This window comes from Neodiprion fabricii, chromosome 2, assembly GCF_021155785.1.
Source record: "Neodiprion fabricii isolate iyNeoFabr1 chromosome 2, iyNeoFabr1.1, whole genome shotgun sequence".
In the NCBI taxonomy this organism is placed as follows: Eukaryota; Metazoa; Arthropoda; class Insecta; order Hymenoptera; family Diprionidae; genus Neodiprion; species Neodiprion fabricii.
The window spans coordinates 18,213,733-18,227,121 of NC_060240.1; the positions used below are offsets into that span (position 1 = coordinate 18,213,733).

A 13,389-nucleotide genomic window follows, 5' to 3' on the forward strand; every position below is an offset into this window, starting at 1 on the left:
GCTTAGCCGTCGTCCCCAGCTTGGAGCTAGAGAGTTCAGCACCACCCCGCAAGCGTGGCCACAATTTGTAGTGGTTGCTGGTTGTTCCCAGCACACCGCCTGGCTGCAGCGTCGAGACGGTTCAGCGGAAGCTGTACGTCAGTCACGTCGGGTATCGCGGCGGGCCATATACCTTCGCTCAAGAGAGTCATAGATACTCCCGCCGTTTACCCGCGCTTGCTTGAATTTCTTCACGTTGACATTCAGAGCACTGGGCAGAAATCACATTGCGTCAACACCCGCTAGGGCCATCGCAAGCACTGGGCAGAAATCAGATTGCGTCAACACCCGCTAGGGCCATCGCCTACTACGCCTACGCTACTCCTATCACCTGCATAATCTTTTTCAACCCTTCCTTTTCCCTTCCCTTCTCTGTTCTCGCTCCTCTCAATACTATATTTCCCCTTCTTTCTTCCCTTTCTTACCTCTCTATGGCCCACTCCATCTCTTTTAACCGATCTATTGTTACCTGCGCCACTTCCGCATTCCCCTGTCTCTGCCTCTCCCCCCCGCCTTCTGCACTCTTCTTTTCTAATTCTGCCAGCCTCCCCTTTACCCTTTCCATCTCCCCCCTCTCCGCTCTTCTACCTCTTCTAATCTTTTACCTAGGTCCCTTATCGTTTCCTTCATCTCCCCCCTCTCTACTTCCCACTGCTCTTCCCTTCCAGTCATTTCCCCTTTAATCTTTTCCATTTCGTCCCTGATCCCCCTTCCTTCCCCTTTGACCTCCTCTAGACCTATCTTTAAGTCTTCCCTAATCAGCCTTAGCATATCCTGTATACTCCCTCTCTCTGTCTTCCCTTCCTCACCTGTCTTGCCCTCCGGCGACCGGTGAGCTTTCCTGCTTTTCCCAAATACTCTTTCTCTTTCCTGTATCTCATCTGCATCCTCCACCCCTTTTTCCACTTCCTCCTCCCGCTTTCTCTTCCATAAATCTAGCACCGTCGTCGCCGATCCCAGGCTATGACTCCTATCCCTCCCTAATGATGCTACTGCACCCGGCCTACCTTTCTTTTTCTCCTCCTCTACTCTGTTCGCCCCTTCTTTTTGGCCACCCGCGTTGCTCATACTCTTTCTCTCCGCCACCGCTCCCTACCTTATCTACCTGCCGCCTATCTGTCTCTGCTCTATCCCTCTTCCTACTTCTTAGATGTCACCGCCTATTTTTGTGTTATCCTTCCCTTTGCCGTCCGCCGGCTCTCTCTGACTAATCTCAAAACTCTCCCCCTTTTTTCACCTGTCCTTCCCTTTTACTCCAGCCTCCCTATTCCCTTCACCCGTCCGCACGTCCTGGTCTTCCCCGCTCCTTCTCTTCCCTATTTCCTTTCCTCCTCACCTTTGCTATCCTGCTAAATTCTCGCCTTTCCACTCACACTCTTTCTCACACCTGCCACTCACATCCAAACCGGAAACGGAAGTCCTAAACGTTGTTGTAATAAAATGGCATGATCTGTTTGATGCTGTCTATACACACGAACAGGACCTTTGTCTAAATCTGACAGAAGTCGAAGATTTCTTCCAGTAAGCATGAGAGCCGGCGTCTGCTTCGTCGTCTCATGAATCGCAGATCTGTAAGATAAGAGGAAGAAATGGATCCACGAATCCCAGTCTCTCTGATTCTGCTCTACGAAAGACGACAAATACTGTAGCAAGGTTCGATTCAGACGCTCAATCATGCTGTCAGATTGTGAATGCAAAGGAGTCGTACAAGTCTTTCTAACCCCTAAAATCTGGGTAACCTCTTTCATTAAGGTTGACTCAAAATTTCGGCCTTGATCAGTATGAAGTTCTAGAGGAACTCCGTGTCTACAAATAAACTCTTCAGCGAATGCCTGTGCTACAGTGGAGGCTTCTTGATTAGCGAGAGCGATCACTTCAGGCCACTTAGTAAAATAATCGGCAATAACCAGAGAATATTTATTTCCAGAATGGGCTATCGGGAGAGGTCCGAGAATGTCCATCGCTATTCTTTCAAATGGAGCTCCCACGTTGTAAACTTGAAGAGAGCTTTGTCCTTTTGCTCGAGGTCCTTTCTTTTCCGTGCAGATTCGACTTCTTCGGCATCAATCTTCAACGTCCGTCCGGCAACGGGGCCAAAAGTATAAGTTGCGAATTTTGCCCAGAGTTTCATTCGAGGCGAAGTGTCCGCCTGCAGGAGAATCATGATGAAGAGCAAGAATCTTTGGAATTCGTGTCCTGGGAACCAAAAGTTGCCACCTGATTTCCTTCAAGTCTGCAGATTCCCATTTTCGGTATAAAATTCCGTCAATTAAAAGGATAGAGTCCCATTGAGCACAATAAATTTTCAAATCTGGCCCGGCTGAGGATATATTCTGCCAGTCTGGGCGAGTCTCTGCTTCCTTCCAGGACCTAACTTGAGTTAAAGTGTCGTCCTCTTGTTGTGATTTTCTGCATTCCTCCAGGTTATTTTCGAGTGAAATCTTCCGTATTAAAAGAGGGGGGTCTGGATTTTTCTTTAATTGTGCACACTGTTTACACTCTGGCATTACTTCGCAGGGTCTTCGAGAGAGAGCATCGGCGTTTCCATGATGAATTCCTGCTCGATGACGAATGTCAAAATCGTACTGTCCGAGTCTTTCTAACCATCTAGCTACCTGACCTTCAGGGGATTTCAACGAAAGTAACCACCTAAGAGAAGCATGGTCTGTTCGTATCAAAAATCTCCTACCGTACAGATAATGATGAAAATAAACTACGGTCTTAACAACAGCTAAAAGTTCTCTACGATTGACACAATAATTCCTCTCAGTTTTACTCAGAATTCTGCTGAAATAACTCATCACTCTCTCCTGACCTTCCTGAATTTGTGACAGAACCTTACCTATTCCTGAAAGAGAGGAATCCGTATCCAAAATAAAAGGAAGTTCGACCTTTGGATAAGCTAAAATCGGCGAAGAATTAAGATTTTCTTTCAATTTCTTGAAAGCTTCTGCGCATTCCGGGGTCCAGTCAAAAAGAATCTTGATTCCGATTAAGTGATGGAGAGGTTTAGCTATATTAGCGAAACCTTTTACAAATCTTCTGTACTAAGTACAAAGGCCTAAAAAGCTTTGAATTTGTTCTTTATTCTTAGGTGTCGGCCAAGAAGAAACCTTGATTTTGGATGGGTCGTTCTTCACACCTTGTGTTGAGACGATATGTCCGAGGAAGCCTACTTCTTTTCTGGCACAGATGGCATTTTTTCGGGCTCATTTTTAGGCCTGCTTGCTTCAGCCTGGCGAAAACTTTTTTGAGATTCTAAACTTCTTCTTCAAAGTTCTTGCCAAAGACGATTATATCGTCTGAATAAACGAGGCATATTTTGCTAGTGAGCCCATGGAGAACAGCCTTCATCATTCGTTCAAAGGTAGCCGTATTACTTGAGCCAAAAGGCATGACCTTGAACTGCCATAGTCCTCCTAAACCTGTGACAAAAGCTGTTTATTCTTTGTCTAGAGGATCCATTTCGACCTGCCAGTATCCACTCTGAAGATCTATGATGCTGAACCAATTTGCACTAGCTATCAGGTCGAGTGTCTCGTCGATTCTGGGTAGAGGGTAAGAATCTTTCTTCGTTATGTCGTTCAGCTTCCTGTAATCGATGCAAAATAGTTAGGATCCGTCCTTTTTATTAACAAGGACGATTGGTGAGGCCCAGGGACTAGACGATGGTTCGATCACGTCATTCGTTAGCATGTTTTCCACAAGCTTCTTCGCCTCTTCCCGGGCGTTGAGAGCGAGTCTTCGAGGAGCCTGTTTTATCGGTGAATTCTCTCCAACGTCGATCTTGTGCTTGACGGAAGTACATCGGCCCTCATCACCACTATCTTTGGCGAAAGAATCTATAAACTCTAGCAAAAGAGATTTAGACGATTCTAACTGAGCTAGATTTAATGAAATCGAAAATTTATCAACAAGGCCCTGTAAATATGAAGGAAAGTGTTGTTGAAAATCATCCTCTGAAAGTTCCATTTCCCGAATTCTAGGAGGAGTCCAATAAATTCCATTCCTATTTGTACAAAGAGCTATTTCGCGATTGTTTGAAGCTAGTGAATTTCTCTTAGTCGAGATGACACAGTTATGAGCTGTAAGGAAGTCTATTCCCAAAATACCTTCATCCTCTATATCTGCTATAAAAACCTTACGTGGAGAGTCGATACACCCAAAAAGGTTATCTTGTCTCAAAACTGGGGTCGTCTCTCCTGTGGCTGTTCGCAGGGATAAAGAGGGAACAATCTGGTCATCGTATTCAAAGAGATCTAATCGAACTACGGTCACCTCCGCGCCGGTATCTATTACCCAAAGACAATCGACGCCATTTACAGTACCGCGCGCATAAAGACCAGACTGTCGTAGACTCCTAATTAAAAACTGTTCTCTGAGAGGGCTTTCACTTTTAACAATCTGCGATGATTTTCGCCCCGACAAATCATCCAAAATTAGTTTTTTGGATGAGTTTCTGTTGAACAGCTTGACTGAAAATTTGCTTCCCTAATATCTATATCTTTTTTCCGCCAGTTATAGGAGTTCGGATTCGATTTTTGCATCGGCTCTCCAGTAATTTTCTTAAGCTGAAGACAATGGTTGGCGTCATGTCCAACTTTCTTACAAAATAAACAAGATAAGCCAGTTTGATTTGTCATGACCGCGCTTTTAATGTCACGTTTGTTTTTCTGGTCTTGAAAAGAACCACGATTTCTTTGTTTAAAATTATTATTATCATTTTTATTTCTGTAATTTTGAGGCTTTGTCTTTTCCGAGTGCTCAAAACTTCGTCTTTTTGAGGTGTTTTTGGACATCGCAATCCGGCGAAGCTTATTTTTCCCAAAATATTGCTTACGCATACCCTCCACCTCAAGGGCTTTGGCCGTTGCCTCTCGCAGAGAAGTGAGACCCGATGTCCCAACGGCCATTTTGATTTCCGGATCACTAATGCGTTTAGGAAAGCTTGGGTCGCTAATAAATTACGAGACGGCTCGTGATCTAGCAAAGCTACACGAGAAAGCCGTTCAATATCTTGGCTAAGTGAGGCGAGGTCTCCGTCTCATCCCTGTCTTCTGATCTGTCATTGAGCCGTGTACAGTTTCGTCAGATGGTCATTTCCGTATCTCAATTTAGGCGCGGAACTAAGTTTATCATCATCGGAAATTTCTCCTTCTGACAATGCTGTCAATACATTCTGTTCGCTATTTGATAGCTAGTAGTTCGACCGAACCGCGTGGAAGGTGTGGGTCGCTGAAGTCAAGGATGAGTTTGTTTTTATTTTTGAGTTTATTTTACATCTTATTTATTTTATTTACATATGTACAAGTTAGAGTAAAGGTTGCCACGTGATAATAGGAGAGGTTTTTGTCCTTTTGAATTGTGGTGGAGGCTGCAGCGAGGATGTCGGGCGTCGAGGGGGGTCAGTCTCAGTCCTTGGTGGTGGCGTGTACCGGCTCTCTGGAGAGCTTGGCGGTGTCGGGGGATGGCGGTTCTCAGTCGTCTTTACTGGAGACTCCCACTCACTGTCGGTCGTCTGGGTGGCAGTTGACACGAACGAGCGCTGCGGCTCGTGAAACGGGGAAACTGGAGCCGGGATGCGTCTGTAGTAGCTAGGTGATGTTAGTCGAGCTCTCCGTACATCCCACAAGGAAAGTAATACAACTGGAGGTCTGGTGAGAGGCCGTGACGGGATATCGATAGGGTGCAGTACCCAAGGAGCAGGAGGGTTCGAAGCTGCTGTGTTTGTATGTGGGCTGACCGCAGCCAGATAAACAGGATCCGTTATGCAATCAGTCTGCTGTCCGGTCTGTCTTCGAACGTGTCGTCGTAGCGTCAGTCAAACGTCGTAGTGGCGTAACGTCCGCGTAGCGTTGAAGCGTAGGTAAGGCGTGGCGTTGTAGCGTCAGCGTCAGTAAGGTTGGTCAAGACGAGGTGAACCCGAAGTGTCCTGCCGATCGGTCTGATCGGTCGTCTCTTATTGCAGCCTCGGTTGGTCCTTGGCAGCGGGAGACCACGTTGGTTGATTACGCAACGCGCTCGGCTGCGTGGGTGGAGTGAGCGGCGCGCGTGACGTCACACTTTCTTCTGGGTCGCGTGATTGGAAAGTGTGCAAGGCTGGTTGCCTCGCGTGGGTTGGAAGGCGCGCGACCAACGAGTTGCGTTCACAATGTTGTTGTGAACAATATGGATTCGCGAGTTTGATTATCAAGCCAAAATTATAGATATAGAATAATTCTATATAATTATAGAATAATAATTATACATATATATTGTAACGTGGCATTTCGATTAGGCCTGCGCGTTACAAGGTACTCCCTGAACCCTGGGCGGAATCGCGGGATAAGGGTTCGGGAATCGAGTCGCGAAATAATCAGAGAGAGAGAGCGCCAGAACTGGAGTCACGCACCCGGGCTTCGACAGGGACGAAATAGCGAAGTAAGAATAAGATATTGCAGGCTTTTGTTTTTATTTTTTCTTTCGAGTACACCGGCCACCATCCAGCGAGCAACTCCGACGCCGAAGAGATTTCGAGGCAAGGCGAAACCGCGGAGATCTCGCGGGAAGGATACCGAGGCTGCGGAGGGGGAGACAACGCAGATCCCTGCAGCGCGGGAATCCAAGGCGGACGCGATTCCCGCTGGTGGCCGGCGCGCCGCAGCCTCCCCGCTCGCCCCGCCAACGCTCAACCGAGGCAACCGCGAAAGACCAGCTAGCGACGAGGGAGCACCACCTCGCCCAACCCCAGGACGCCGTAGAGCTGCGCGGGAGACGACATCGCGATCTAGCCCGAAGTTTCGCGCCGCGTAGCGACGACAGGTGCGCGGCAAGTTGCGCAATCCCCAAAATCGATGACAGATCGATTGTTGCGCATTCTTAGGGTGATGACGTCACAAAGGATTAGCGGGACGAGATCGGCGTTGCGACCATCCGAGATCACTCTAGTTCTGGCGGTTAGCTGAAGCTCTAGCACACTGTGACAGTTGCGTTTTGTTTCGTGGGTTTCTGGGAATTAGTGTGGTTTCGAGTTAAGATGACCGGGATGAATCACGAGGGAGTGGGCGAGTTCATCGCTTGGATGTGGAGCGGTAAGCGCTGTTAACCTTCTTGCGAGAGAATCTCGAGAGATAATTAGTGAAGGCTTGCCGAGGACGGATAGCCAGTGAGGATTGGCGTTAGCGACTGTACTCGAGATTCTTTAGCCGAAACATCTGCTTGGTGACCGTAGCCTGAGTTGCGCGTAAGGAAGTAGCGTTAATTTCGGGTGACCGAGGAGATCGAGTCGAGTCACGGGTTGAGCCGAGACATTATTGCCTCGAGTTTGAGTGTAACTGAATTCCGTTACACGGGGTCATTTTAACTTCATTCGATACAGCCTCAGTTCTCGTATAGGTCGCGAGCAGTCTCACGGGGAGCATTCGAATTCGCGACCGCGTCCCGCCGTCGCAGAGAAAGCGGAGCTCGGGTGCGCGCTAGTAAAAAGATTCTTTGGTGGAGGATAGTCGCGGGTGACGCGACGAGCCTCGTTTCCGTTTGGTTTTTTTTGCATAATCCGTTAGTATTAAGTTGGCGATTAGCGCCATTCTGTAGAGGACGATCGCGAGCAGCACATCGGGTCCTATTTTGTTTTTGGTTTTTTTTTTGTGTGTAAATTAGCGGTCACGATTAGTATAGAGACTAGCGCACGTAGACCGTAGAGGTCTTCTGGATCCCTTCATTTTTTTTATTGATTATTTTGTTTGCTCGTTCCTTTTTTTTAGCTAAGCGTTTGCATTTGGGATTGCGAGGACAAACTCGCAGTATTGTTATTATTTTTATTTTCTTTTTTGTATTATCGCTATTTTGAAATATATTGTCTAATTTTATTGCTGCTTTGTGAAATAACTTGTTGGCGTACGTGTGGCGTATCTCTCTCTACCCAAAAATTACCCCTCCCCTCTCCGCGGTACTGAGCTACCGAGCATATGGTCGCGGTATATCGTATTACCGACTTCGAGGCGTGTTCATCACGCCAGGCGCCCAACAAATTTCGCGGTATTATTTCAGGTTCAGGGGACATCGTGGACGCCGAATTATTGTGCACGTGGTAAGTTCTCGGTCATCTTCTCCGAGTGACCGAGGAGCGGGAAAAATCCACGTCACAATATATATTGTAACCAATTTTTGGCGTTGAGGGTAAAAACGAAGAAATGAAATAATTAGTTACCCTACGGCGCAGTCACTAACCTGAATACTTAGATATAGAGAGATAAGAAAAGGGAAAAATATGATTGTTGGGCACCAGACGCACATGTGTCAAAGAGAATAGATAATTAGAGAAAAAGATAAAGGTGAAGGTAAAGGTAATAGGTAAAGGTAAGGTCAGGTTCTACGACGGTTTTGCACAGCTTGCTCAGTATAGACAAGATAATGGTAGAGGGGCGGGGTCAAATCCAATAGATAAAATAAGAAACAGGTGAAGCAGAAATAGTATCGAATATATTGATTAAGAAGCGATAAATTTTAATAACAAGCAAATAACTGAAGAGATTGAGGTACAATTAAGATAGATGCGATAATTAACAATATTTACAGCCAGTGAAAAGTTGAGCGAGAGATTCAATAATTAACGGAACGTTTTCCGAATAAGCGCGAGGTATGCGTAGGCTCGCGATACTATGATTCGAGGTAATAACTAACACGGTTTTATAATGAATATTCAGATCAGAAAAAGATAAACGGTACTTAAATTAAGCATGGATCAAGTGAACCATAAAGTATAAGAAGCTATTATAAGACACATGCGAAATACAGAAATCGTAATAGTTATCACATTACCAGAATTATCAAAAATATGCAAAGACAGGGAATTATGAATTACAAGGTAAATTCAAGGCAACAGGTCAAATAGAAAATTATTATAAGATATAGGTACTAACAGATAATACGTAGTCTCTAGTTTGCGGTAAGCGCGAGAAGAAAGAAAGGTAATACGCGGTACGATAAAAGATAATTCAAGATATGGCAAATAATATTCCAGAAAATTAATATGCAACCTACGACAAACCAAAGAGACTACGGACAACTACGATCAGCGATATTAGCGAAGAAAATAATGAAAAAGATGTTATGCGATACGGCACAATACTCCGATGTCAAATGAACGACGAGCAGCGGGACCCCGCGGCGATGTAAGATCGCTCACGCGGTACACTCACTAAGATACGATAGTCAACGATAATAGGTAAAGAGAGAGATAGAAACTAATCAGAGAAAAAATAACAAAATAGCAATGCTCAGTAGCTAAGATAAAAATTGATCCTTCAACGGAACGCGCTGCTAGACAGCGATATTAGACATTCAAATATTCCAGAAGAGAAAGATAATAAAATAAAGCAATAGTCACTACAATGCGTAAGTAATAGTCAACCAGTCACGAAGTTACTTGCAATAAGACAGAGAAAGGGACAAGATAAGAGATAAGAGAGAATAAGGTACGTGCCCAGGTGGCTCAAGCAGACCAACTGCAAGATAAAGAGAAAAGATACGAGCCCAATTGGCTCAAGCAGACCAACTGCAAGGTAAAGAGAAAAAGAGATAAAGGTAAAAGTACGATATATTGCCAGTAATCTCGTGGCTTCACAAAATAGAAAAGGAACCTCACTTACGTAAAAGAAGATATAACACGTGCGAGAGAATGCGATAAGGTAGCGGTAATTAGCGATGACAAGAACACTGGTATGATTCACGAAAGCTGAATGTAAGATTAATCAAATGGAAAACTGACAGTAGAGTTACTAAAAGAGCGGTTACTAAAAGCACGTCTGTTGTTATCAGTAACTGAACGTAGAGTGACGAGATGAGCGATGATCCTGATTTTCGTCGAGCTGCTGTCACGTGATTCTTCCTAAAATTTACGGTATTTTAATTGGACCAGCAGGTCGCGTGGCCTGGTCCACGGATAGGCGGCGATAATCCCTCGCCGCTGGTTTTTCTTTTCCCTCGACGACAGGTATCGAGGTATCGGGACGTCGAAAGGTGGTTAGAGATGTTTTCCTGCAGCTATGCGGTATCGTTGGTGAGAGGGGCGGGGGGGGGGGGGGGGGTCGTACTGCTCATGTCTTGCGATATTGAGGTGTGCGGCAATGTTACGTCACCGGTCTCCTGGACTTGCGACAGACTGTAACTATCTCCTTGCTTTACTGGTACTCCCCGTTGTAGCTATTTCGTTGGCGCTGCATCCCGGCCCTCGCTCATCGAAGCCCTCATGCCGGAACGATCTGGTGGTGATGGCCCTCAACCCGGATCCCCACACTAGATCCACCAGATCCACGTGGTCAGCATATCATTAGCCTATTCCACGCCGCAGTCCTTCGATAAGACGGTTCGTGCAGAGAAAACCGTCTTCTATTGGATAGTCAACGACTTAGTAGATGTTAGGGTCGGTTCAGCTCCAGGCTGATAAGTATCGTCGACGGGAGGCTTTGTTGTGTTTTTGACGCACAGCCCTGTACGCCGCCTGACGATGCATCCGAGCGGTAGAAGCATTCGTTCGTGGTTCGGCTCCTGGCCGATAAGTCTCAAATAGTTGGAGGTGCTGTTTGTGCATCACGCACGACCCTTTTCGACAACTATATAGGCATCCATCGGGAGTGGTTTCAGCGGTATTCGTTCGTCTGTAGTCGGTGGTGGTCGATGTTGAGCTGGTACGTGACCCCTGTCAGGCAGTGTCCTGGTATCTTGACGCGAAGGTCTCGCAGATGGTTCTGGTAGAGCATTACAAAATTAGAAAATAACATACAATTAGCTTGGTGAAGAGAATTCAACTTAAAGATAATTAGTCGTTCATTTTTGGAGTATTGGCCTCAGACGTGCTTTCATTATTTTTAGCGATATCTGCACCTAGGGAAATGCGATAATTAAACAAAGTGACGGGGTACGAAATACCACGTCACAATAGCAAAGGACGATTGCGGTTAGCGCGCGCTTCAGGTCGGATTTTGTTTCTGACTTTTGTTCTATTGTTTACTATCAAGGAGGCGACTAGCGCACGAAGGCTTAAGTTTTCTTATAGAGTCAATTTTTCTCAGGTCTGTTTATTCGATTTTGAATCGCGAAGAGCAAATTCTGAATTATTCTTTTTTCGTTTTTGAATCATCGCTGTCGTTAAATATATGATTTTATCTTATTTTGTTTAAAAACGTGTTTTTGTCGAGCTCTTTTCCCAAAAATTACCCCTACCATCTCCGCGGTTCTGAGCTGCCGAGTCAATTGCCGAGGTCTAGCGAATCAACGATTTCGAGGCGTGTTAATCACGCCAGGCGCTCAACAGAATCTCGCGATACCTTTCGTAAGATCCACGTCAGCTGACATCGCGGGTCGCCCAATTATTGTGTACGCGGTAAGTTCTCGGTCATTTTCGCCGAGTGACCGGAGGACGAGAAAAATCCACCTCACAGTTTGTAGTGATGGAAGACGCGTTTCTTACACACTTTTAATCTGATTTTCATTAAAATGAAATGTATCGTCGTCGTTCACTTACCTGCATGAAATTCGTTTCCGTCGTTAGTTTCGCTGGGCCCGCGTAAATGTGGTTATTTTCTGCTGGAGGTTCCATTGCGTAGGTGCGGTACGAATAAATTGCTGTGTCACTAAAAACTTTTTCCAACTCTTTTGCTTGCACAACTACAAGTCCGTGCAGAGGAATTCAAACGCAAACTTTTTCGGAGCTGACTCGCGAACGAATCGCACGTTAACACAGAATGCAAGTGAAACTGCGATGATGTGTCTAGAACCCAACGAAGCGCAGGCTGAACTGAATGGTCTGAAAATTTGCTCGCACCTTATACATTAGAGTGTCCCAAAAAAACCGACTATTTTTTTTTTTTCAAAGAACATTGAAAAATCGTCAGAGTATTTCCAGAAAATGACCCTGTGAAAATATAGGCTCTTAATATTAATATTTAGAGGTGGCGATTTGTAATTTTCTATTTCCCATTTAAATAACATGGGAAAATTTATTTTTGAACTTTGGAATTTTGTGATGGGATAACGAGCAACTTCATAAGTATGACAAAATCAGGTCTTATAGGAAATTTGATGCTCTACAAAAAAGGTCTGATTGACATTTTGCGTAAATCCAGCCATTTCAAAAATATCGAGCCTCAAACTTCGGACTGTTTAAAATTATGCTTTTTTTTCGTAAATACAACAAAAATTAATTTATATGTATTATAAACCCAGAATTATCAACTAAACAATAAATATATGCATATATTTGACGGAATGCAGATCCGAAATTATTAATAAAAATATTAATAATTCGTAAATACAACAAAAATTGATTTATATGTATTATATGTAATTAATATTTTTATTAATAATTTCGGATCTTGTATTTCGGATTGTTGTATTTATGCGGTTTTGCACAGCTTGCTCAGTATAGACAAGGTAATGGTAGAGGGGAGGGGTTGAATCCGATAGATAAAATAAGAAACAGGTGAAGCAGAAATAGTATCGAATATGTTGGCTAAGAAGCGATAAATCTTTATAACAAGCAAACAACTGAAGAGATTGAGATACAATTAAGATAGATGAGATAATTAATTTACAGCCAGAGAAAAGTTAAGCGAGAGCTTTAACAAATAACAGAACGTTTTCAGAATAAACGGGAGATATGCGTAGGCTCGCGATACTATGATTCGAGGTAATTATTAACACGGTTTTATAATGAATAGGCAGAACAGGAAAAAGATATACGGTACTTAAATTAAGCATTGATCAAGCAAACCATAAAATATGAGAAGCGATTATAAGAAACATGCGAAATACAAAAAATGTAATAGTTCTCACATTACCAGAATTATCAGAGATATAACAGAGGCAGGGAATTAATTACGAGGTAAATTCAAGAAAACAGGTCAAGTAGAGAATTATTATAAAATATAGAAACCAACAGATAATACGTAGTCTCTAGTTTGCGGTAAGTGCGAGAAGAAAGAGAGATAATATTCGGTACAGTAAAAGATAATCTCGGGATTAAGACAAATAACACTCAAGAGAATTAATACTAAAGAGAATTAATACTCAAGAGAATTAATACGCAACATACAACAAACCAAAGAGACTACGGACAATTACGATCAGCGGTATTAGCGAAGAAAATAATGAAAAAGATGTTATTCGGTACGGCGCAATACTCCAAAGTCAAAAGAACGACGAGTGAGACCGCGCGGCGATGTAAGATCGCTTACGTGGTACACTCACTAAGATAAATTAATGAAAGATAATAGGTAAAGAAGCAGTTATGAATTAATCAGAGAAAGTATAACGAAATAGTAATACTCAATAGCTAAGATAAGAATTGATCATTTAACAGAACACGTTGCT

At 44.1% G+C, this 13,389-nt stretch overlaps 1 long non-coding RNA gene across 1 annotated transcript; it reads left to right on the forward strand.

Annotated features, from left to right (window-relative positions):
* Positions 1-3,350: 3,350 nt before the first annotated feature.
* On the forward strand, positions 3,351-3,735 carry LOC124174795. Its single transcript, XR_006869006.1, has 3 exons — positions 3,351-3,406; positions 3,496-3,597; positions 3,679-3,735. It is a non-coding gene; the product is annotated as an uncharacterized LOC124174795 (long non-coding RNA).
* The last annotated feature ends 9,654 nt before the right edge of the window (positions 3,736-13,389 follow it).